This window comes from Chelonoidis abingdonii, chromosome 3 (genome assembly GCF_003597395.2).
Source record: "Chelonoidis abingdonii isolate Lonesome George chromosome 3, CheloAbing_2.0, whole genome shotgun sequence".
Lineage (NCBI taxonomy): Eukaryota > Metazoa > Chordata > Testudines > Testudinidae > Chelonoidis > Chelonoidis abingdonii.
The window spans coordinates 107,079,460-107,104,986 of record NC_133771.1 but is presented as its reverse complement, the minus strand read 5'-3'; the positions used below and the strand labels follow the sequence as shown (position 1 = coordinate 107,104,986).

General features: G+C 42.9%; 1 pseudogene; it reads left to right on the top strand.

The window, feature by feature from the left end:
* Window positions 1–20,599: 20,599 nt before the first annotated feature.
* LOC116827495 (small ribosomal subunit protein eS26 pseudogene) lies at window positions 20,600–21,024 on the top strand (annotated as a pseudogene).
* The last annotated feature ends 4,503 nt before the right edge of the window (window positions 21,025–25,527 follow it).

Genomic DNA, 25,527 nt, shown 5'->3' with positions numbered 1-25,527 from the left:
TCATAGGTCAGAAGGGACCAACATGATCATCTAGTCTGACCTCCTGCACAAAGCAGACCACAGAACCCTACCCATCCACTTCTATAAAAACCCCTAACCTATGTCCAAGTTATTGAAGTCTATCAAATTGTGGTTTGAAGACCTCAAGCAGAGAATCCACCAGCAAGTGACCCATGCCCCACGCTGCAGGGGAAGGCGAAAAACCTCCAGAGCGTCAGCCAATCTGCCCTGGAGGAAAATTCCTTCCTGACCCCAAATATGGCGATCAGAGTTAGGAACATAGGTGCCAAAGGAAATTTTATTACACAAACTTAGGCACCTAGTGAATTTAGCCATCCGCACGGTTTGGCAGCGGCTGAGCAGAGATTTTTGGATCATAGTGGTGCCTAAAAATGGGTTTTAGGCCCTGAAATCTGGGGGCTAGGTATGTATGTACCTTTGTGGATCTGAGCCTGGCAGCTAGAGCCTCATAATGGCTATTGTTTCCAGTGCAGTAGTAGCTGATAGAAGGGGATCCATTTCCATATGCACCTGCTGAATATGATTATTAAAGTTTACTAATAACAGGTTAGACTGTTTAAATCACCCTAAGAATTTCATACATATTCTTCAAGAGCCTTCAGGTAGCCAGACAATCAACATAAGGGACCAAATCCATCCTTAGTGTAACTCTACTGCCATCGATGGAGTTGTATCTAGCTTATTTCGAGGCGAGAGGGAAGAGGAAAGGCAATCTACTAACAGTCTAACACATGGAGGCTAATTATTGGCGGTAGAGTGAATAGTACATTAGGAGAGAACACACTAGGGGGCTTTTCTTAAATAAATATTTGGTAACTTGAGACTCATGCCTGTCTTACACTATTACTAGGGTCCTACCAACTTCAAGTCCATTTTGGTCAATTTCACGGTCATAGGATTTTAAAAATCATAAATGTCATGATTTCAGATCTTTAAATCTGAATTTTCATGGTGTTGTAACTGTAGGGGTCCTGACCCAAACAGGAGTGTGTGAGGGGGGTTTACAAGGTTATTGTAGGTGGGGTGGCGGTACTGCTACCTTTACTTCTGCGCTGTTGCTGGCGGCGGCGCTGCCTTCAGAGCTGGGCAGCTGGAGAGAGGTGGTTGCTGGCTGGGCACCCAGCTCTGAATGCAGTGCCACTGCCAGCAGCAGCACAGAAGTAAGGATGGCATGATATGGTGTTGCCACCCTTCTGCACTGCTGCCTGCAGAGCTGGGGCCTCAGCTAGCAGCTGTCATCCTCTGGCTGCCCAGCTCTGCAGGCAGCAGCGCAGAAGTAAGGGTGGCATAGTATGGTGGCATAGCTCTGAATGCAGTGCCACCGCCAGCAGCAGCACAGAAGTAAGGATGGCATGATATGGTGTTGCCACCCTTCTGCACTGCTGCTGGCAGGGCACTGTCTTCAGAGCTGGGTGCCCGTCTAACAGGCACCACTCTCTGGCCACCCACCTCTGAAGACAGCACAGAAGTAAGGATGGCAACACTGCAACCCCCTTAAAATAACTTTGTGACCACCCTGCAAATCTCTTTTGGGTCAGGACCCCCAATTTGAGAAATGCTGGACTCCCCCCATGAAATCTGTATAGTATAGGGTAAAAGCAAACAAAAGACCAGATTTCATAGGGGGAGACCAGATTTCACAGACCATGATGTTTTTTTCATGGCCATGAATTTGGTAGGGCCCTAACTATTAGGAGGAGAAGGATTAAAATTGAACCCTTATTGCTAATGCATGGGCCACAAAGTCTGGTGATCTCAGTTCTGTTCTTAGCTTTAGTATGGACTTCCTATGCAGCCTGAGCAAAGTCCTTGTACACTGCTGCATCACTATGCTGGGCCTGTTGTAAATTTCCCCATCAGTGTAATACGGGGATAATAGCAGAGGAGTATTGCAGGGCTTCGTTCATTAAAGTTTGTAATGGGCTTTGAGCCCTTCTCAAAGAAAGTAGTGTGTTAGAAACCAGTATTATTATTTTAATAACCTACATATGGCATGCTGCAAGTCAGTACCATAAACAGCTTCACCAATCATTAATTTGGAATTAATTGAAAACAGCCCTCTGTAAGCATAGTTATTTGCATGAAAATTTAAAGTGATTAAAATAATGTTGGGGCTTTTAAAAAAACAGAACTGTCAGCTACATTGCTGAGGTATATTTTATTTTTGCATATCTATCTTGAAAATATTTTAAAAACTTCTTTTCCTTACTTTGCTGGGTTTGGGAACCAACTGGTCATTATGATTTTTTGTTTTTCACAGTATTTCCTCTCCTCTCAGACAGTTCCAAAAAGCAAGTTTCTTTCAGAAAAAATGTGCCCTCAAAAATAATAATAATAATAATTATGATATTGCTTTTTTCTCCTGGAGACCTTGAGTGACTGTTGATGAAATCTTTTTTTTCTGCCCTGTTCAATGGTCAAATATTAGGCAACAAAAAATGAACCATCTTTCCTGGCTGTAATATGATTAAAGAAAGCATTTCTTCAGTAATCTGCTCTAATACAATAGATTTTGATGGCTAAACTAAATATCCTTGTGCTTTTTCCTTGCCTTCCAAAGACAACTTTTGGTAAAATTTACCCCTATGTTGGGGTCCAGCAATGCCCGGACCTATGCACCATTCCCATTTGAACTCTTTATACAGCTATGAAGGGCCTGATCCTGAAAGCTGTTGTGCACCTTCTTTGAGGAGCGGAAGGCCCTCAATTTCCATGAAATCACGATGCATCTCTTCCTCATTCTGCACCTGCACCCAGGTTAGAATGCTGGCTGTAGAAGGATATCCCAAGAACTGCCAACAGTGCGATAAGGAACTTTTGTCTGTAGGGGTTATAGATTTTAAGGCCAGAAGGGACCATTGTGATCATCTAGTCTGTATAGCACAGGCCATAGGACTTAATCAAAATAATTCCTAGGCCATATCCTGCTGCCCTTTGTCCTACCAACACAGACAATGGAACTGGGATTTCTGGATACCCCGAAAGAGTTTTCAGAGTCCCATCTGGGATTGCCTCATTGTGATGAGGAAATTGTGCAAAGCTAAGGCTAGTTAGCCACAGAACCGTAAAGAATGCAGGCTAATCTCATCAGAGAAAGCCAGGCAGTGAAGGTGTTCTGTGTTTATGCTGGTGAAACTGGGCTCCTTGAGTTTCAGTAGCAGGTATATGCTCTTCTTCCCTTTGTTATTACAGAAAAAATAATAGAATTTAGTTTTTGAAAAGAACAGTTGCAAGTTACAGGAGGCAGCCCAGATATGTCTAGGGTCATGAGCTTCTGCTTATGGTGTTTGCAGATTTGAAATTTACAGGGTATTAAAAGAATGTGGCTAAATTTGCTGGTCTGTGTTCTTTTGGTTAAACAAGAATTCTATAATGAACTAAAAAAATTGATTTTTTTTTTTTACAATTTTAATTTGGTTTTGTTGAACCCAAGCCAGCTGGGGAAACTTTCTTGTCAGCTGCCCAAAGAAGGAGGCAGAATTCCATGGTGTACGAACATATTAAGCTGCACTCTGTTGGAGCCATGTATAATTGTACTCTAGAAAGCTATACTGAGTATACTGGTAGAATAACAACTTGCATAACTAGAAGTGGGGATAAAAACAGTTTTAGAGGAGTCTGGGAATATCCTCCCCTGGGCAATTTGATTCCAAATGCAGATAACTTGCTCTTCAGAAATAGTTCTGAGTCCCAGGGACGTGTCATCTCTAGCAAGGATGACCTAGGAATATGTGGATAAGGGGTAACGCTAGTATTGCCAGTTTGCTGTTAAAACTTAAATGGCTGTTGGGAGCTCCTTTGCCATGCGGTATGGCTTTTACACTTCTGTCTAAACTCTCAGACATTCTGGTGTCTGTAGTAAAGTGAGCCTCAAAGGGTTAAGTGGGTTACTCAGAGTATTGTGGAAGCATTCCCTTCCTTTCTCTTTAGTTAGTGGGTGTTTTTTCCCCCTACTCTGTTTGTTGTTAGTTAAATAAAGCAGCATGTGCCTAGCCTGCAGTCCTGTAAGTAGAGTATATTCTCCTGAGCAGGGAGCAGTCCCTTCTACAGAAGAAATTAACCACGATGTCTCTGCTTCCTTCCCTCTCTCCATGGATGGTAAATAGTCAGAGTGGGGCATGGGGAGCTGCACAGGGCAGTACACTTTACCTTTTTAAGGACAGCAGCCTGCAGTTCTGTTTTTTCACCTTTTCTAGATGAGAAAAGCACTTTAGCTCGCACATTTGTGTTGCAAAATAGCAGTTTAAAAAAACCCCAAACCCTGAAACAATAATTTGTGACCTTCCCTTCCTCCCCCCACCCAACAGAGCGAGACAACAATATCTCTGACCTCATCACTAATGATTGCAGTTAGAATAATAACATCAAAATGAGAATTTGAGACAAACCAGAAACTGGTTTTCTCCTCATAGGATGGGTTCAGGAAGTGACTTTTAATTGCCTAAGTAGAGATGCGCTTTAGTATTACATTTTATTGGATCGCTTTATTTATACAGGAAAAGCTCTCTGAGAGAGCTGGCTCCACGGCAGGCTTTCAGGAGCATCCTGTTGTCTGCACTGTGGTAAAGTTACTGATTACACAAATACTGTGACATAAAATGAAGAGATTAGTGTGTTTGGTCCATGTGCCTCTGCCTCGGTTTTAAGAGTCTATATGGAACTAATCACACAAAGGCTCCATCCTGCGAGGAGCAGTGTGTTCCTAACTCTCATTGACTTCAGTGGCAGTTGAGGGCGCACTGAGCACCCTCCATGATTGAGGTCATAAACCTCTCTGAGTCTAAAAATCTTATGCTAATTTATTATCACACTGATGGTGAATAAGTCCATTGGCTAACTGCTGACCCAGCTTGTCTAAACATACCTGTGCTGTGTGCAGTGTAGTTTGTAGCCATGTCAGTCCCAAGATATTAGAGAGAGAAGGTGGGTGAGGGAATATCTCTTATTGGACCAACTTCTGTTGGCAAAGGAGACAAGTGTTTGAGCCACATAGAGCTCTTCTGGTCTAGGGAAGCTGCTCAAAACATCATAGCAAAATGCTGAGTGGAACCAGGGCTGGCTCCAGGCACCAGCTTAGCAAGCAGGTGCTTGGGGTGGCCACTCCAGAGAGGGCTGGCACGTCCAGGTATTCGGTGGCAATTCGGCGGAATGTCCCTCGCTCCCGCTTGGAGCGAAGGACCTCCGGCCGAATTGCCGCAGATCGTGATCGCGGTTTTATTTTTTGTTTTATTTTTTGTCTGCTTGGGGTGGCAAAACCCCTGGAGCCGGCCCTGGGTGGCACAGATTGTTTAGCAGAAGTAGTTAACAATCTGTTTCACCTGGCATTTTTGCTGTGACGCTGGGAGTCCTTTCCCAGACCTGATGAAGGGCTCTGTGTGACTCGAAGGCTTGTCTCTCGCACCAACAGAAGTTGGTCCAATAACAGATATTGCATCATCCACCTTTTCTCTTATGGTAGGTTTTAGGTGCCCCATTTGTACCTCAGGTAAAACCAGCTGCACCCAAGACTAACCAGAAGGATGTACAGTATGAAATTTACACTGCTGTGGAATACTCTGCTGTGAGTGCACCTTTTTAAAAGGACTGGACAATTTTATGAGCAACATACCAAAGTGCATGCAAAGTGGATTAGGGGGTTCTCAAACTTTTCATGATGTGAACCACATTTTAATAGTAATTGTCTTGTGAATATGTCTCTCCCATTTGTGACACTGTAAACAAACCCTTCTCATTCATGATCAGATGCATCACTTCCTTATCCTGTTCATGAGTTGCCTACATGGGTATGGGTGTGTGTCTGTGGGGCGGAGGGGGATACAGAGTGAGATTCTGTAATGTGCCTTTCCAACTGCAGCACAGAACATGCAGCCTAATGGAAGGGGGTGCTATTGTGGCTTTTAATGGAAGGGGGTGCTATTGTGGCTTTTAAGCCACCCTTGCGTTCTGATTCTGGACTTCTTCTAGGGGCCTTATAGGTATATTGTGAGGCTAATTTAATACTTATAAAGCACTCTGAAAGGCTGACAGATGATAGACACTTTAACAATGCTACATATTATCAAAGCAGTATGTGAGATTAGCATGTCTTTACTTGAACACCCAATCCTGTATAATAGTCTCATATGTTGACTTCTGAAGTATATGAACAACTTCCTGTCCAGGCATAACTGTAGTCATTAGAAAGAGGTGGGCACTTACAATAACTAATACAATAATTCCTGATGCTAGAAGAGAAAGGGATTAAAAAGGATATATCTGAAAAGGAAACAGACCACTGAGGAATAAAATAGCAAGAGAGATTTTCTGTGTACTCCAAATTAAGGCAGAGATGGTCTTAACTTCAGGTGTCCCAAGCTAGACAACAGTACCTGTATAAATGCCCCAAAATGGTAGCTGCTTGTTTCAAATGTCCTTAAAGGTGACTGCAAACTGTGGAAATGATTGGTTGTTTTTTTACTTCTGGATGCTCCCATCTGCTTTTCTTCAATAAGCACTGTCCCTCCTTCACTGCAGAGAAGAGGAAAAGGAGAAGCTGTTCTGACTTTCCTTTTCAGTTCGCACCATCTTATGAAAGCAGCTTTACTGGAGCCCAGCTACTCTTTCATTTCCAGCTTGCTATAAATTATATACGGTTCTTACACTGGTGGCAGACTGCCAATTGTAAGAAATGAAATTCTGCTATAATGACCAGGAGGATCAGAGCAGATTCGGGTGATGAAGATGTTTCCTAATTACACTTAGATACTTGGATAAATCATTTAAATTAGTTATCTGTAAGAAGTTAACATTTTTATACAGTATGAATAGTTGATCCCTAGCATTCCTGTCCCCTAGTACAATAGGGACTCTGAGCATTTCTCTCTCTTAAAGAGTTGACAGAATAATTAGATCCATTCAGCAGCCGCAGCACTGGCTGCAGAGGATGACAACAGTGGCAGTAATTGCTGAATGTTAGGGTAACAAAAGAGAGGCTGGATCAAGATGAAAATTCCTCAACATGTGGGTGGGTGTCCCAGATGGTCAGGAGAGAGAACATCATAATTACTTAGCGTCATTTACAGGACCCATTAAAAACCAAACACTCAGTGCTGAAATGAACAATAATAGAAAAGAAGTAATTCTTTGCTGGGAAATTGAGTTCTTGCATCTCCTGTCTGGTCTGGCCAGCCTCATTAATGTTACTTGGTCTCAGTTGTCAGAGTCAATTCGCAGTTTTGGAGCAAAATGTAGCCTTTTCTCTTTAAAAGTACATTATAAAACCTGAGATGTGTAGAAAACTCTTCATTTTCTGTATACCATTTCAGTGACAAGTTTATCTGGGAGTTAAACTTTCTCTTCAGTGTTGTAACCCAGACTCAGCACTGTTGTGCTAGGCCCATAGTGGTTCTCAACCAGAGGTACCCGTTTATAGAGGTGTTGTAGGGGGTACATCAGCTCATCTAGATATTTGTTTAGTGTTACAACAGGCTACAGAAAAAGCGCTAGCAAAGTCAGTACAAAGTAAAAAATTTCATACAGACAGTAACTTGTTCATAAGGCTCTATATATTATACACTGAAATGTAAGTATAATATTTATATTTTAGTTGGTTTATTGGTAAATTATATAGTAATGACAAATTAAACAATATTTCCATAATTGTGTGCTGGGACACTTTTTTGTATTTTTGTCTGATTTTGTAAGCAAGTGGTTTTTAAGTGAGGTGAAACTTGGGGATATGCAAGACAATCAAACACCTGAAAGGGGTTCAGTCATCTGGAAAGGTTGAGATCCACTGTGCTAGGGCAAATATTGACTGTAAACAAAAGAGGAAGTACCAGTTCAGTTCCCATGCTCCTTGCTGAAACCAACGTGTTATAAAATGGGAAAATAGCTAAGATTTTTAAGGGCTTGTCAACACACAGAATTTAATCCCAGAATAAAGTAGAGAACAAATTAGAGAAGCATATCAACTGTTACTGATCAACTCTAAAAGTGGATTAAACTAGTTTGGAATAAGGCACTTCTATTCCAGAACGAGTATCCACAACTGGGGTTAATTAGAATGAACTCTTTTGGAATAAATCCCTGTATAGACAAGCCCTATGTTTTAATAACCTAAGGTGGTGTTAGTAGCCCAGGTAAAGTAACTTTACACCATATTAAAAAATGTAAACTGAAATTTGCTCCCTTTACATGTGACCAAATCCAAATGGAAGTGTTTTGCACCTACTTGGCATTCACTGGTGTAAAAGACTGTGTGGTGTGCAGGACAACAATGAATCAGGCCCTGTCAAGGTGATGACTAAAACTAGTCGTAAAATTAGAAAACTGGTGTTAGGGACACTCAGAAAGCAGCAGCATGGCTCACCACAATAGATGTTCACAGTCCTAGAATAGTCTTTGAGTTATGCCCTTTTGAGCTGTTTGGGGATGTTGGTGATAAATGGTGGTAACAGTGGCAGTGCTTCTAGCAGATAAGAATCTACATCAGACAAGGTACCACTGTCCAAGGATTATGGCTCAGTAACAGATCAGGTATATTGCAAATAAGAGCTGATGTCAGAATTTATTTTTCTTGGATTGTATGGAAAGTTCTTATTTCTTGCTAGAGCCCACTTTGGCACCTGGCTTTTCTCACTAGGATGGGTGACACCAAAACCCTGGTTCCCTGAACCCAGGAACTTTAGAGAATTCCAATCTGGATCACAATTTTGTGGTCTCAGTACCTGTATATATTAAGCAGCAGAGAAATATATCATTACAAGAGAATGGCCCTCTTCTGAGCAAGGCTGAGTCTGAGTACAGACCCAATAAAGGATTTACGTAAGCCCGCAGATGTAGATAAATGAAAGCTTGCAGATCCTTCTCAGTCCAAAAAATAGTCTATGAAAAACATCATCCAGGGTGCAGGGAGGATGAAGGGGGAATTAGAGAGGACAGTTATCCATGTATGACAGACCCAGCAGCTGCTGCACTAGAAATGATCTGTCGTCATGCCAGGTTCTGCAAACTGTTTATGGAAGAGAGGAGCAGGCATGTGAAAAAATGACAGTGACAATTAACACAGACTTTTGTTTACTATCTGATTTTTTTCTTTAAATTAACCCCTTCATTGCCTCTGGAAATTTAATACATGTCCTGTAATGCTGCATCCATGCCCCCCATGGCACATAAATTCTGTGCACTATCACCACATTACTAGCTGGGCCCTGAAAAGGAATGGCATGTGAAATAGGCATCACAAGGAGAAACTAAAATGACACCTTCGAAAAAAGATTCCCAAATGATGTTAGAGAAAGTCCCCCAAGAAAAATGTTGTAGGAAGGTAGTGGGTTTTTTTTTTTTTTTTTTTTAAAGCCTCAACAATCCTGGTGGACGAACATCTTATTTTATTTGTGCAATACCTATTTTATTGGCCACCTAATTATTAGATAAATAGACATTAACAGAGTGAATTTGCTGCAACAACATTTGTATTGGAATTTAGTACTCATAAAAGGTCTTAGGGTGCCAGCTGTATGAACTGCCTGATGGAAGAGGAAAGTTTAAATTGCAGTCTTCCTCACAGTGCCCTTAGACCAGAAAGCCTAGCTCCAGGGCTTATAATTCAACCTCCACCGTTGGCCCCTTTAGCACTTGGCTTCTTTAGTGAAATGGTTACTGGGGTATACATTCTTGTATGGGGATGAGATGCCTCCAGGTAGGATTGGGAGCTGGGAATTAAGAGTTCTAATCCTGTCTCTGACACAAACTTTGTTGTTGGCCTTCTGAATGTCTCCACAGGCCTTATCCAAAGCTTGCTGAAGTCAATGGAAAGACTTCCACTGGGCTTTGGATCCTTTACTGTGTTTACCTCAGGTTCCTGTCGGGATTTCCTAATGTTAATGAATTGTTCTGCTTACTTTTAAGTAGTCTGGGTACACCCATTCACCGCAAATAGGGTGACCAGATGTCCCAATTTTATAAGGACAGTCCTGATTTTTGGGTCTTTTTCTTCTATAGGCTCCTATTATCTCTCACTCCCTGTCCCAATTTTTCACACTTGCTATCTGGTCACCCTAAACTCGAAGAAGGAGGCAGCTATTGCAGAACTAGCTATATTTTTGCAACTGAAAATACTTTTGTGACAAAACCAAGCATTCTTTTTACTGAGGTAGGACTGGAAGTGAGGACAGAGCATCATAACTTTATGCTAGGCCAGGGACTGAGTATATTTTAAAACCAAAATATTTGAAAAATCATTCTCCCCCATGCCCCCTTTACCTGTCTCAGTATTTTATGGCTTTATAAGGGGTCCATCATTCTGGAATCTTGGCATAGTGTCAGGATCTGAGCCTGTGTAAGAACCCCACAGCTTTCAGTATTCATTTGGTTTGTGTATTGAAACCTGGGAGCTTGGATTACAGGTGGGCAATGGTTTAGATGCCTTGTGCTCATTTAGAGGTTATACACATAGACACACACACACCCCTTTCCAGCAGACCTGATTTATTTGGCTAACTGGCTGGAAATTGCCAGCATTCTAAGGGTTAATTGAAAGGCTTTCCTTTAAACTTCTTACTGTGGTGGTTAAGGAGTTACAGTTCTTTTCAGAGACTTACACCTATTCAGCACTGTTGAGATGGGGTAATGCAGTGATATCAAAGAGATTTTAATAGGTGATAACTACTGCTAGGAAAATATTATTTGTTCTCAATCTAAACCATGTAAAGTGTGTCCTGATGCTAGATGTCTGCTGGAAGAGGAACATTACCAGTGCAGGCTTCCTGATATGCACTTTATAAATATGCATCCTCATCATCAAACTATATCATAACTTCTGGAAGTTGATTATGATTTCTCAAAGGGTATCACACTGCATAATGTCTCCTGGTTTCTTTTTATATTTCTTCTGATATAAGTATTACCATACTGACCACGCTTATTGATATTCTTGATAGTTATGATTAGCTTGAGTGATTCAGTCTATCAGTGGTCAGAGGGGTTTAATGCTGTTGTCCAAACTAATTAGCCATTACAAACCTCAAGGCAATGCAAGAGAAAGGGGATGACCCCAATAATTTGTGGATAGAGGCAAAACGCAGTGCAACACTGGCCACGGGGCTTGAGAGGAACATGTTTTAGGAGAAAATTTCAATTATGAAAGCAGTCAGAGGGCCAAGGGGACATTCTGGCATGGACACTATGGCACAGCAGGAATTTGGAAGGAAGGGCCTGATTTTCAAAAGAGCTCTGTAGATTGGGTACTGATAGCTTTTGAAAAACCTGGTTGTAAGTTTTACGATGGGAGCTGCTGCTTGCTGAGCTCGCTTGAAAATCTGCCTGTACATCTTTCCCTGAGATATCTGATTCTAGTTGAATGTAGCTGTGGCATACAGTCTGTAGGATAAAGTTTTCAAAAGCACTTAGCATTGACCTAACTCTGCTTCCACTGATGTTTGTGGGAAAACTCCCCTTGAATGGGAGCAGAGGTAGGCAATCACTGAGTGCTGCTGAAACATCTCATCCTATATAGATATGTTAATGAAGAGGTGTTATGATTCTGTTAGGTTGCCAGGAATCCGGTTTTCAACCAGAACACCTGGTTGAAAAGGAATCCTGATGGCTCTGTTAAAAGTCCAGTTGGTGATGCGGCGGGGCTAATGCAGGCTCCCTGCCTGCCCTAGCTTTGTGCAGCTCCCAGAAATGTCCAGCATGTGACCTGCAGCCCCTACACAAAGGGGTGGCCAGGGATGCTCCATCACTGGTCCCATCCCGAGCACCAGCTCAGTAGCTCCCATTGGCTGGAAACTGTGGCCAATGGGAGCTGTGGAGGCAGCACCTGTGGACAGTGGCAGCATATAGAACCGCCTGGCCACACCTCCACCTAAGGGCCAGACATACCAGCTGCTTCCGGGAGCCACCTGAGGTAAGCGCTGCCTGGAGCCTGCATCCCGAACCTACTCCTGCACCCAAACTCCCTCCAAGAGCCTACACCCCCGCCCGCACTCCAACCCCCCTGCCCCAGCCCTGATCCCTCTTCCAGAGCCCTCACCCCCTCCTGCACCTCAACCTCCTGCCCCACCCTGATGAAAATGAACAAATGACGGAAGGAGAGGGGATGGAGTGAGTGGGAATGTGGCCTCAGAGAAGAATCAGGGCCTCAGGGAAGGGGTGAGACAGAGGTGGGTCTAGGGTGTTTGGTTTTCTGGAATCAGAAAGTTGGTAACCCTAGGTTCTGTACACTGCTCCTGTCAATGTAAGGATTCTGTGTGTCAGGGATGCTACTGCAAGTTGATCCCAGGTGGCAGCACTGTACTGTGTACTTTCTTGGGTGTTGGGTTTAGTGTGTGGATGCTGGATGGTTTTGGTGGCCTGTGAGCCACAGGAGGTCAAACTAGATGATCCGGTGGTCCTTTCTGGCCTTCAACTCTTTGACTGACTGACTCTCTCATGGAAACGGATTTATTTATTAATTTATTGTTTCCCTTAATGGGCAATAAGTTCTTCAGACTGTGGGAACTTTTTGTGTATGGGAAGTCTCACAACAACCCATTTGGAAAAGTGATCCCTCTGTGTAACAGTTTTCTAGGTAAGAAGAGCTCTCAGTGGACCTAGCCATTTCTCACCCTCTCCTCTCCTTTAAATTTCATTGTCATAGTTACAGGGCTAACTGCATCTCTGTCCCCTTCCTGGTATCTGCATGCATTTCCTCAAGTGTCGTCCTCTGGCCTTGACCTATCCTGGGATGGAATTCATAGTTTTCCCACTCTTAGACCAGGGCATGGGCTACAGTACCCTGTGTATCAACAGTTCTGTTTCGCTTTCAGGTTTGGCTGAGTTTAGGTACTGGAAGTTCTTCCCTTCAGGAGTCTGTGACCAGATAGAGCTTCTAAACTAAGGTGTTGTTTGCTTTGCAGTAGGAACAAAGGATTAGAATGAGAAGGATTTAAAAACAAACATCTACATGCATGTAGACTATATAATGGCTGATGGGAAAGTAGGCAGGCCTACCTTCTTCATATATTCCCAAATCTCAGTGGGGACTGGTTTTCCCAAACAACTATCTCCCCTGCCTGGAAGAGGTCTCTTTTAAACCCTGTTATCGTTCATCTGTGTTTCTGGGCTTTGACCTTTCTGGTTAAAACCAGTCCTATAGGCTCAGCAGCAGGAGATCAGGCAAAATCATCAAAGCTAATCATTCTAGTACTGTCTGCTTACAACTTCCAAGAGTTTGCTGAGGAGTGGCTATCTCGAACCATTCTTTTCCTTCCTTCCTCCATTCCCAAACAGTCCTCTATTGAATTAATCCAATATATTTGTACAATACACCTCCAGTAACCAGGCCAACATACAGTATTCAGAAATTATTACAGGGCAGTTCCAAACCTCTTTCCATCTTTTTTTAAGGGATTCTGAGAGCAGACCTCTTGAAGACATAGCCTGGGCATGCCATACCTTTCTGTCCCAGGGTGATGTTCCCCTCTAAATGTTAATTCCTTTGCACTGGGATTACCTTCTTTTGTACGTTGTGCACGAGTGGGAGAATACGGTGACTAGGATATGCAAAACATTTAATGAACCCTCCATATCTTCTTTCCTTGGGGTACCATTTAGTCTTGCCAGTCCTTCCCCAGAGCAGAAAGAAGATTAGTTAAGGCCCCCATTCAACAAAGCATGTGCCTAATTTTTAACACACAAATAGTCTATTGAAGTTAATAGGGGTGTTTGCATGTCTAAAATTTGGCATGTGCTTACCTCATTGAATTTGGGTGTAAGTTTCCTTGTTTGAGGGTTAACTTGATGAACAAGTGGTGTAGCTACAGCACAGCAAAGCTGGGAGGACAGATTAGAGTCCCTCTTCTCCCCGCCCCAATGTAAGAGGAAATTTAATTCTTCTTAAGCTCCTGAAGGGATGTGCAAACTAATCATCATTCCTCTTCTCCAGCTTGAACCGGAAGGAAAGACTATCAGCTAGTTCCTGATGTGCGGTTTCTTTAAAACCTCTGCCAGCCCAGCCATGGCCTGAGTATTGGAGTCTTTTCAAAGTGTGTAGAGCCAGGGATATGCTCTTCCTTCTGTGTTGTCAATGCTCAACTTGAAGGGAGGGGTGGAATGCATGTGTTGTATCTGCTGGGGCGCACCCTGCTCTCTGGATACTGCTAAATAGTCCCTGCCAAGGAAAACTATTTTTATCCCTAGCATGTAAAGGTACTTCTGAAGAGCAAATATTTGGCCTTCAAATAGGATGTGCTTTTTAGTGCAAATTTTTTATTTGGGGTGGACACACCAAACATCTTATGAAGGTTTAAGTCCCCTTCCCTTTTCTCATTACAAGTTACTAAGAGCTCCAAGCCCCCTGGAGTCAATCAGAGCTTTTCCATTGGTTTCAGTGGCTTCTTTGAACAGTCGACCCACCCTTATAGTGCCTGTATCCGTGTCTTTGTCCCTCTTCTTGCTCCATAGCCTGCAGACACATTGAAGTAACTGGAGTTACCTCTATGCCATCAGGAGAGAGGAGTATGATCGCTCAGTTGACAAAGCAGCGTTCTAAAAGTTCTGTGAGCAGTCATCAGTAAACCTGCCTAAAACAGTCTTCCCCCCGCAGAAAGAGTTGTCTGTAGTTCTGAATTTCCAGTGGTACCAATTAAATGCTGATAGATTATTAATGAACGAAGTAGTCTACAAAGATTTCTGCTGCAAAGCTACCCTGGAATCAGAGCAACTGTTCTGTGCACCCTGGCTCCTTTGAACCCTAGCAGAAAGTTCCTTTATGTTAGTGTTGAGACAAACAGCTTTCAAACTGTTTGTGCATCTACTCTATTTAGAACAAAAAATAAAATAACCCCAGAAGAATGAAGCATGTCTCCCAAATACACTACCCTAAAAATTTGTAAGAGCACACAACAGCCAGGGATGAATCTGACATTGGTAAACAAAGGCAACAAGTTATATTTAACCTGCAAGCTTTCCTCATGCTGCTGCTAAGTGCTTTTAGCCTGATGTGAGCATGCTATGGAAGCAGCTAGCCTCAATGTGGCTGACTGTGAGGAGGAAGGGTGATGGTGACTTTGAATCCTTAATACATACTTTTTAATACAGGTAGTGTTAAGTATTTGTTTTTAAACTAGCAGTTTGAGAGGCATTAGAGCAGTACTGACCTCAGACAAATCATTTGATCCTGCTGCTATTTCAAGTCAATGGTGGTTTCACTGATGACACTGATAGCAGGAAGTTACAACCCCGTGGTTTTAAAGTGGCTGCTACCTACCGGTGGGCCTGCTCCTGCAGAGTGCTGAGTGCCCTCAACTTCCAAATGGGGTATCAGTACTTCACAGGGTGAGGCTCAGTGTCCTTGGACAATAACTGCACAATTACGTGATTCTGAAGTTGCCATTTTTTTTAATCCAGGAAAATCATGGAAATACTCAAGATATTACACATCTTCTGTTCACACAATCTGTCCGAACACTCGTCATCACATACATTCATCTTTTCTTGCAATTCTCAGCGAGAACCTAGGGTTAAAAAGTCACAACCTGAGCACTTGGTTCCGCTGCAAATTCTAGACATCTAAAGACTTTGCTCATGAAAACTTAAAGCAAAACTCACTTTAGCAATTTTATTTTTATTTAAAAACACTCCAAAAGACGTGTCAAAGGGATCTAAAAATAACTTTCATGACCAGAAGTTTCTTTTACAATATTACAGAGATGGGATTTAATAATTAAGGTTACCATTTTGTTCTGGTGACTTTTAGTAAAAGTCAGTCAGGTCACAGGCAATAAACAGGTCACAGCTTCCGTGAATTGTCTGTGACTTTTACTAAAAATAACAAGTGGTGGAGGAGGGGGCTAACACCCTTCCTCTCCCCTCATGGCAGCGTCTGGGAGCTGCAGGGTTCCCATGGCGACGGCCGGGAGCCGAAGCAGAAAAAGTCACTGAGGTCTTGGAAAGTCACGGAACATCCATGATAAGATTTTTATCTTTATTAATATATTTGGGACTGAAAAATTAGCATTTTGGAACAGTTGTTTTATTAGCTGTTAATGTGAAAAGTTTTCAGAGGACTGACAGTGCTGCAGAAGACAACCAGCTCTCAGACAACAGGTAGTGCTGCAAAGTACCTAGGAAGGAATTGTCTCATGTATCTCTTGAGTGACCCCTCCAATTGTCACATGGTATTGGTGAACCTGAGAGGGCACTGAACGTAGAAAGTTGCCTTCAGCCCAAGGCAGAGCCTTCTCAGAGGGAGTTAAAGAGCACACTTGGGAGGGAAGATCTTCCAGAATCCCAAAGAGACAAGTCAGGACAACACTCACCCTTTTCTTCTATTTGTTTGTGGTTGTCATACTTGGCTGATTATGACTGTTGTTTGTATTGTGGTTGCACCAAGGAGACCCTGTCATGGACCAGGGCTCTGTTGTGCTAGGTGTTGTACAAACACAGAACAAAAGGACTCTCTCTGCCCCAGAAAGCTTGCAATCTGATCAAATACAAACACAACAGGAGAATACAATACAGATGGGAGAACAAGGAAACAGTGAGACAATACTGGTTGGCATGATAGGCAGTGGTTTGAGCACACCAGCTATAGTGAGTGAAAATTCCCTTTATTCTTATAGCAATTACCAATGGTGGTTGAATAGGATCTTGATTTCTATTTTCATTTTTATATTCTAAGCTAACTTATGGTCATAAAGAAGACAAAGGTAAAGGACTAATGCATTTAAATTTCTGTGGTGGAATTCATTGTAATATCAACCACACTCTCTCACTTTATAGGTCAAAAGTTGATATCCTTGTTCACTTTTTTTTTTTACACACTTACAAACCTTATTCAGTCAAGCTCCCATGAACTTCACTGACTGATTTTTATGCTGTCCAGTGTAAACAAAGTGTTGGAATCAAGGGACTGACCCAAAGAGTCCTGAAGCCAATGGATGTCTTCCCATTAACTTCAGTTACTTTGGATCACGCCACAAGACAAAGAATGTCAAGAAACTTTACACCTTAGATCTAAAGTGGTTGGGGAGGTATCCAAGGGCTCCAATATTCATTGAATAGAAAGATCACATTGGTTCAGGAGAGGAGTTGGGATTAGCCCCATCATCTTTGGCAAAAGAGTGGCCTGGGCCACACAATTTGTATAGGGATCCAGATTTTTTGTGGGGGAAGAATGGTTTCAGGATACTCTCATCCAGAGTTTTTGCTCAACATATTCTAGACATTGGGCCAACCATGAAATTTAAATCAGAAACCACATATCTAATAAAGTAAAAATAATTCTTTGGGGGTTTGGATTAGGCCCATCTCTATTTTGTAATGTTACAAATGTAACATTATCATTCTCTCTCTTTTTTTTTTTTTAAGTGACTTTAATGCTTGCTGTGCTGTCTGACTTTCCTTTAGCTATGGAACAGATAAAGCACAGGCAGCAGTATGTGTCCCCACACTGCACTACCAATTTACTTCAAAACTTTTTACCTCAAACTCCCCCACTTCCCTCCCTACTCCTTCCCTCGCCCAGAAACACCATCATTAAATGTGAGAGGATAGTCTGGTGTCAAACCCATTCAGTCTTTCCCTCTCTTTTGAGGCTTCCAGCCAGACAACCAACTGGTGGCCTTTGTTGTGGTGCTTGCTGTACTGTGGTCAGTTGTCCCTCGGACCAGGATCTGGACCACCACCTCATTCTATATAAACTACTGAATCAGCTGATAAACAAAATATCAGTCACTGCTGCAGTGAGCTGGATTTGAATTTGTGGCCTAGCAGTGAAAGTCTCCAGAATCCACTCAGTCTTACAGCTATCAATCCCACAAGTCCTTTGTCCCCCTAGACTCATCTGGGGTATCTAAGATGCACTAGTCCTCTGTGCAGGTGAATCAGAATACAGGCAGTGCACATGCTGCCTAGGGAGAATGAGGCTGAATCAAGAGGGTTTGGGCTACATTGACTCAGAAAATTATCCTTGCTGTCTTGGGGTTTTGTCTTAACCTTAATATTGTTTGAATGAACTTTGTAGCATTTAATATTGTTTGCCAACTGCAAAAGAGGAAAAGCATGCTATGTCTGTATTTAGACAGAGCTTGCCCAAAAGTCTTTTGTCTTGCTTGAGTTATCTATTGAAAGTAACTAGGGCTTATCTAAATTTCACAATTGAATCCTGAACAGAAGCAATGAAAACTAACAATTAAAATGGTTGATAGATATGTGAAGAAAATCTATATACTGCCATATGCAAAGCTTTGGGACATTTTCACAGGGAAAGCCCTGCATTCCACTGTGCCAGTGAAGATCACCTGTGTAGCAAAGGATACTGAGCATCCGAATCTGGGTGCATACTTGGTACTTGACATCTGAAAAAAATGTATTTTGCTGTAAGAGGTCACAGGATGCCTTGGTTCACCGCTGTCTAGAAGCAGGTGAGTTTAAGTAGGGTTTTAGATGTTGGAGAAGGACGTAGGATCAATGCCATGAACTATGGGAAGACTCCTTTAGGCTTGGAGCAGGAGACTGAAGGGAAGCCTTTCTAGAGTTGAAGCAGCAGAAGTCTGAAGAATAATTATTTCTCTGCTGCTGAAGAAATGGATTGAAGAGTCTTCCCTTTATACTGCAGCATGCTTGGTTGTGTATTATTTTTGGGGGTTGGGGAGTTAATGCACAATGGAAAAGCTTTGATTTTAAAAATAGAGATTGCACAGGATCTCCTTGTGAGACTCTATACCTCAGGGGAGCACCCTGTAACCCCCATATTCCTCATTTATATATAATTGTGATCTTGCATAAAAAGCATACCATGTAAGGTAACAGGGGGAAGGTTATAATCTGCTGAAAGTCACTGTTCTATCTAAATATGTATATCATTCGTGCATATGAAGTTATGAGTTTGTGTTGTATAGTTGTCAGTAAAATATGCTGTAAATTGGGAAATCAGCCAAATATTAGCTCTCCAGACACAACAGCAAGGAGATTAACCAATGCCTGGGCGTGTCTTAAACAAACATCAACAGCCATTGTCCAGCAAGGGAGCTACAATTCAATGACTCACCTGCATGAGGCCACACCAGGGGAATTGCTCAACTTTGCCTGGAGACTGAGCAATGCCCACCTGACATGCCTGGACTTCTGTTCTCCAAGCACATGGACTAAGGGTATAAACCAGAACACAGAGGCCACATGCTTGGCTATTTCTTCTGCCCCCATCTATGCTGCAAGTAACAAGAATGCTAAGAAGATTGAAGGCTCCAAGAGAGGAGATTGGCCCAGGTTTCAAGGATGAAATCTGTGTACTATGAACTGCAATATCCAGTAGTCTGAGAGAAGCTGGTTAATCCAGATGTTGGCAGTCTAATAGAGTTGAGAGTTTAGACTGCGTGGTTATATTTTCTTTTCTTTTGGTAACCACTCAGACTTTTTGCCTATCTTTTGTAGTCAATACACTTGTTTTACTGTTTATCTTTACCAGTGAGTTTGCCTGAAATGTTTGGTAAATTTGCTCAGGTTTACAAAGGCTGGTGTATATCCACTTTCCATTGATGAAGTGGTGAACCAATTATTAAACTTGCACTGCTTGTTTTGAGCAGTGCAAGATGGCATATTCCTGAGGTTCAGTGCTGGGAGCTAGAGGGATTTCGCTCATGCCTTTCTCTGTGTGATTCATGAGTGGCTCTGGGAGCATTCATGCAATCTAACTGGGTGTGGGGCTCCACGTGCGGTTGTGCTGAGTGTGGACAGTACCTGGAGGGGTTTGCTGCTTTTCACTAGCAAAACATTATGAGAGACAGCCCAGGCTGGAGAGTTAAGGGGACACAGTGGTCCCATAGTCCCAGGCTGCACCCCAGGGATCCCATCACACTCCTTCTCATTTACCTATAGCTCATCAGTTGCTGGTATTCATAAGCATTCATCTATAGGCAGCTAAAGCTTGAAAATTGGCCATGGATTGCCAAGTTAGAAACACTGGGCTGGACCACCTGAGTCATTGAGTCCAGTCTTTTCTATTGCAAGCAACTTCATCATATAATCCCACTCCTAAATTTATCAAGCTCCATGGTAAAACTACTTATGGTGTCTGCCCCCACTGCTTATATTGGAAGTTACAACCTCTTGAGTATCCATTGGATTGATGTGAGTAGTGATTTGGGGTGCCTTAGTCTGTCAATGCCTGAGACCTCTTAAATGGGATGTGGTTTTCAGAAAGCATTGAGCACCCACTCTCTGAAAATCAGACTCCTTTAAGGTGCTTCAGGATGGGAACCACAATTATTCACCTGGGAAACTTGACATGAGGATGTCTAAACATCTTGATCTGAGAAAATATGGCTAAAAATTGTCACATTTCACAACCTGAGTAAGAGACTTGTGACTTTCCCTTTGGTGAAACTGCAAAGACAGTGAGAGACTATCAGTCTCCTGGAACTGAACACGAGTTCTTAATTATTGGGACAGATCCCAACGTGGAAGATGAAGTCAGTGAAGCGATGCTGATATACATTCTCAGAAGATCTGGCCCATTATTTGTAACTGGGTTATAAGGCAGGGGGCTGGACTCAATGACCTTTCAAGGTCCCTTCCAGTTCTAGGAGATAGGATATCTCCATTAAAAGTTTTTGCCTCGTCTGTTCCAAGATGACCAAGAAGAGGCGGGACAACGGGCGCGCCAAGAAGGGCCGGCGGCACGTCCAGCCCATCCGCTGCACCAACTGCGCCCGCTGCGTCCCCAAGGACAAGGCCATCAAGGAGTTCGTCATCTAGAACATCGTGGAGGCCGCTGCGGTGCGGGACATCTCCGAAGCCAGCGTCTTCAATTCATACGTGCTGCCCAAGCTGTATGTGAAGCTGTATTACTACGTGAGCTGTGCCACCCACAGCAAGGTGGTGAGGAACCGTGCCCGGGAGGCCCGGAAGGACCATACCCCTCCACCCAGGTTCAGGCCTGCGGGCGCTGCCCCAAGACCTCCTCCCAAGCCCATGTAAGGAGATGGGGCTGGAAAAGTGCATCTTGAGACATTGCCTCAATAAATGACTTTACATCTGGGAAAAAAAAAAAAAAAAAAAAGAGGGTGTGGGATATAATCAGCTTGCATACAGGCTCAGTAATGCTTTAATGATGAGAGCCTCTCCTGTAGCTCCACTCTAGGATCAACTTTTCATTATCTGCCCTCGTTATCTCCCCTTCTTTGGTTTCCCTGGGGAGATTTTAAAGCTGCCTGCTATTATTACCTTCACCACCTATCTACTGTTTACTTGAGCCCTCCAGGATAGCAAATAGACTATGAATCCTAATGAGTTTTACAACAAAATCCTGTAGTGTCCTGTGTTTGTTAATTATTTGGTATTTATTTACTGTGATATGGTGCAGATCACTAGGAATTTATTTAGTATTTGATGTGAATTCCATAGGTAGCTAGTATCAGAGGAATAGGCATTTCAATAAAATAACACCTTGGGAATAGCAAATGAGATGCTACTGAGCCTACTTTGTTTTAGAAAGTTTAGATTCAAAGACCTGAGGAATGGAACACACTTTTCAGCCAATTAAAACTGTGAGTGAGTTTCTGGATCGCAGTGCATCTGGCTACAAGGTAAGACACTCCATAGAAGTCTGCTCCAGGGATAATAGAAGGGAATGGAAAGGTTTGTGAGTTGTCTTAGACACTAATCAAAAGACACTGCATTTGTACATTGGATACTTGTATTTCACTTGCGTGAACAGCATGAAAGGACTAGCCCTGAAGCTGTTACTCACGCAGAACATCAATGGGAGCATTATCCCCTAAGCTCTGCAAGACTGGGCCTTGTAATTAACCATACAGCAATGATTATAGTAACTATTATTAACAGCAAACTAGGCACTTTATAGACAGTAATGAAATCACAGTACCTCAAAAAGAATGTATTGTATAAACAAAGAGTAGGAGTGTGTGTGGCAGGGCGGAAGGGGACTTGGTGGTATTGAATACTGACATCTTCTATCCATTTGGTTAATTCGATGGGTTTTGTTTGTGTTCTTTTATTTTTAGTTGACCATACTCTCTGGGCATGGCTAGGTCTTATGGGGCTTTTAGAAGAACACCTTGTTAAAAAGACATTGGGGAGAGATAATGGAGGGACGGTGGATCACGTCAGGAAGGAATTTTATAGGCAGTGTAGAAAAAACCACAAATGCAATAGTAGGAAATGGACACAGAGGGCACTGAGCTGTGCAGCTTAAGTGGAGAGAAGGGAGAGGAGAACAAAGGGGTAGATAGGAGCTCATTTGTGCAGGACCATGGAGACTAGGACAAGGAAATGATGGAGAAGGGAAGCCAGAATAAGGATCTGGAGAGGGCCTGGAAAGGAGAGAGTGGAAGACAAGGTAAATGAGTCTAGTGGCTGCCTTTTGCACAGATTGAACGAGGGCAGAATTTGTGTCTAGGAGCTCAGAGAAGGGGCAGGTTGCTGTCATTGCAGGAAATATAACCAAAGCCTGGATTCTTTGGTTGGCAGTACTTTGGTGAAGAGTCTGCTTCAAAAAGAGACTCGTGTAGTAAAGAGTTAACTGTCTATAAACAGCACCTAAGCCTAAATGCAGCTTGCCCTCCCAACGACACCAGTGCTGCTATGAAATTGCTTTGATCTGGGATAGAATTCTGCGTAATGAGATGTAAAGGAGCATATCCAAAGTGAATCAGAAATGTGTAATGAGAGAGGCAAGGTTTCAAATGTTTCTGCTTTTTGCTTTCAGACTCTTGGGGGCATTGATGCTTGGCTCTTCCAACTGCAAAGGAAAAAAGCAAGCAAAATTGCAAGTTTCTATGTACGGATTAGTTGACTTGAAAATAAGTTCAGCACAAGTGCTGGATGGGCATTAGTTTTCCAAAAAATTATACACTTAGTATTTCTGGTAGGCCTGCAAGGTGAAGAGCACCTTCTTCAGTTATGTGCTGGAAGGACTTCCAGGGAGGCCTTCTGTTAAGTCTACCAGTAAACTGGAGGAAGAGCTGGGATGATTCCCTGCCTCTGGGGGAGTGGTCTCTCTGGATGCTAATAAACTATCCTTGCTGCAGATTACTTTTATTCCTTGTGTTCATATAAAAAACTTACTTCTAAAGAGCAGTTTTAAAAGGGTTTGAAATGCCCCAGAACTCACAGGTAGGTCTCTCCTAAAAGATCTCCGCTCCTCCATCTCATTCATGTGACCAGCTGAACACTGTTGCAATATCAATTGACTTGTGCCAGTTCATAAAGGGACTAACTATCCTGAATTAACTGAAGGCTATTTCATCAGGAGATAGACATGACTGTGCACACATGCCTGCCTTCATCTAAAAAGATGATTTCTATCAGTGGAACCGTTGCATGTAGACTTTGACTCTCCATTGGTACAGCTGTGGAATCACACTGGTATAGCTGTCAGGCCCAATTATTTAGCAGGAAGAAAGTATTATTTTCTCCAGAAGGTGCAGCTTTATATAAGTTTATTTGCTAGTGATGGCTCCTCCTTACAGGTTCATGTTCAAGCTAGTCTAAACACACGCTTGCATTGAAATAAAAGATTTGAATTAAAATGTGTTTAGTGATTTTTGTTACAAGTCTGCTTCCGTACCAAAATGGCTTAAGTCAATTTAGTTAAAATTCAGTGAAAGGAACAAAAAAAAAGGGGGGGGGGGCAGGGGCGCACTTAAAATTGAAACACAAAACACTTATTTGAATCAAAATGGAACAAACCTTTGTGATCTGAAATTAAATTAAAATGCATTTTTCATGAACATTTCCATTTCTTGTGGAAAGTCATTTTTCACAAAATATTTTTAAAGAGCTGTAATCCCTGGGTTTAGTTCAGGCCCATATTAATTTTTTTTTAACCTATCTCCTGTGAGCATTGATGATCATGATGAACGTTTCCTGTAAATGCTTCCCTGCTAATACTGTGAGGATAGTATTTCCTGAAACTGTCCACTGCACAACGTCAGAAGTGTGGCAGCAAAGGGAGTAAAGCAATGAGCCTTCTGTTAACCATCAATACCTGTTTCAACATGGTTACAGAACACTGTGATAACTTCAGTAAACAAACACCTCTTCCTGGGAAACAAACCGGAGGGAAATTTTTGTGTCGTAACAAGTTGTGTGGTAATTCTTCAGCTGTTGCGTCATTCTCTTAACAACAGAGAGGATTCCCAGTTAGCCTGGGTGTGGTCCTACTGCACTGTGTTGTGCTGTGGCTCTGAGGGCCTCACTCTTCATTGCCTTGCACCTTCTGTAGTTAATTACTCTTGTGCTAAGTAGGTATAAAATTATACTGTTCCGCATGTATAGCATACTGCATTCACTTGCATGGATGGGAAAGGACAGAGTGGTGGAGAACCAGGCCCTGAATTTTCAGAGAAGATCCCTTCCGTACTCCTGAGCTAGACTCTTGAACAATCAAAGAGGGTTTGAAGAATCCATCCATAGTAATATTTCACATCACTTAAAGTTGAAGCTGTACCTCACCAGTGCATTACAATTGCCAGATGAACTAGGCAGAACTTCTGAAAAAAGAGGCCTGTAACAGACACTGATTAGATGCTTTTTCTAATTGATAAACCTGGCAACCAGTGGGACTTAGACCAAATATTTCAGCACTACATAAATTAACTGTGTAGTTTAAAGCTAGTTCCTGCAATCATTTACTCATGCAAATACCATATCTAAAGCCTTGATCATATGACTTTCAGGATTGGGTTCTTAGAGGGGGAGTAGTCCTAGGAGCACAGAGAAATACAGATTTCAAAAAGATGTCACTGAGTGTAAGGGTGTGGACTCACCCCTGCTGCGCCTCCTGTTGCTCGTCCTTGGGAATTAGCTCATTTTCCAGCCCAAAGTGCCCTCTGCAGATCACAGGGGCAGTGATCTGCTACCGCTGCTGGCCCCTGTGTCCCTCCCAGGACCCGGTGTCCCTTTAACTGGATGCTGCCCCCTAGCAGTACCCCCACAGTTCTGGGTCTCCCCATTCCAAGGGAACCCCCACCCCCTATCCCCACTTCACCTCAGTCTTGGCTATTGCCCAGTCTCCAACTAGCTCCCATTCACTGGGGCAGACTGCAGTATAAGCCACTCATCACAGGCAAAGGGGTTTGGACCTGCTGCCTTTGGCTACCTGTGGGCTGCCCCTGCAACCCAGTACCTAATAGTCCTTACCAGGCCTGCAGCCTGGGGCTTTCCTAGGCTGGAACTCCCCAGCTCCCTTGGCCTTTCCACAGCCCTGCTCCACTCCAGATACCTGGTTAACCTCCCTGCAGCCAGACCCTTCTCTCTGAATGCAGAGAGAGACTCCCTCAGCTTCTGGCTCACAGCCAGGGCTGATGAGATGGTGGGGAAGCTGGTACTAATTACCAGGGTCTAGTGGTCTGGAAGGGGGCCCAGGGCCCAGCTTTGTCAGCCTTGTTTAGCCAATCTGCCCTTGCTGGGGGGCCCTAAAATTTTTTTTCACCGTGGCCCAAACCCACTCCTGATGGCCCTGCTCACAGCCTCTTATATAGTGCCAGCTGGGCCTGACTGGGGCATGGCCACAGTTGA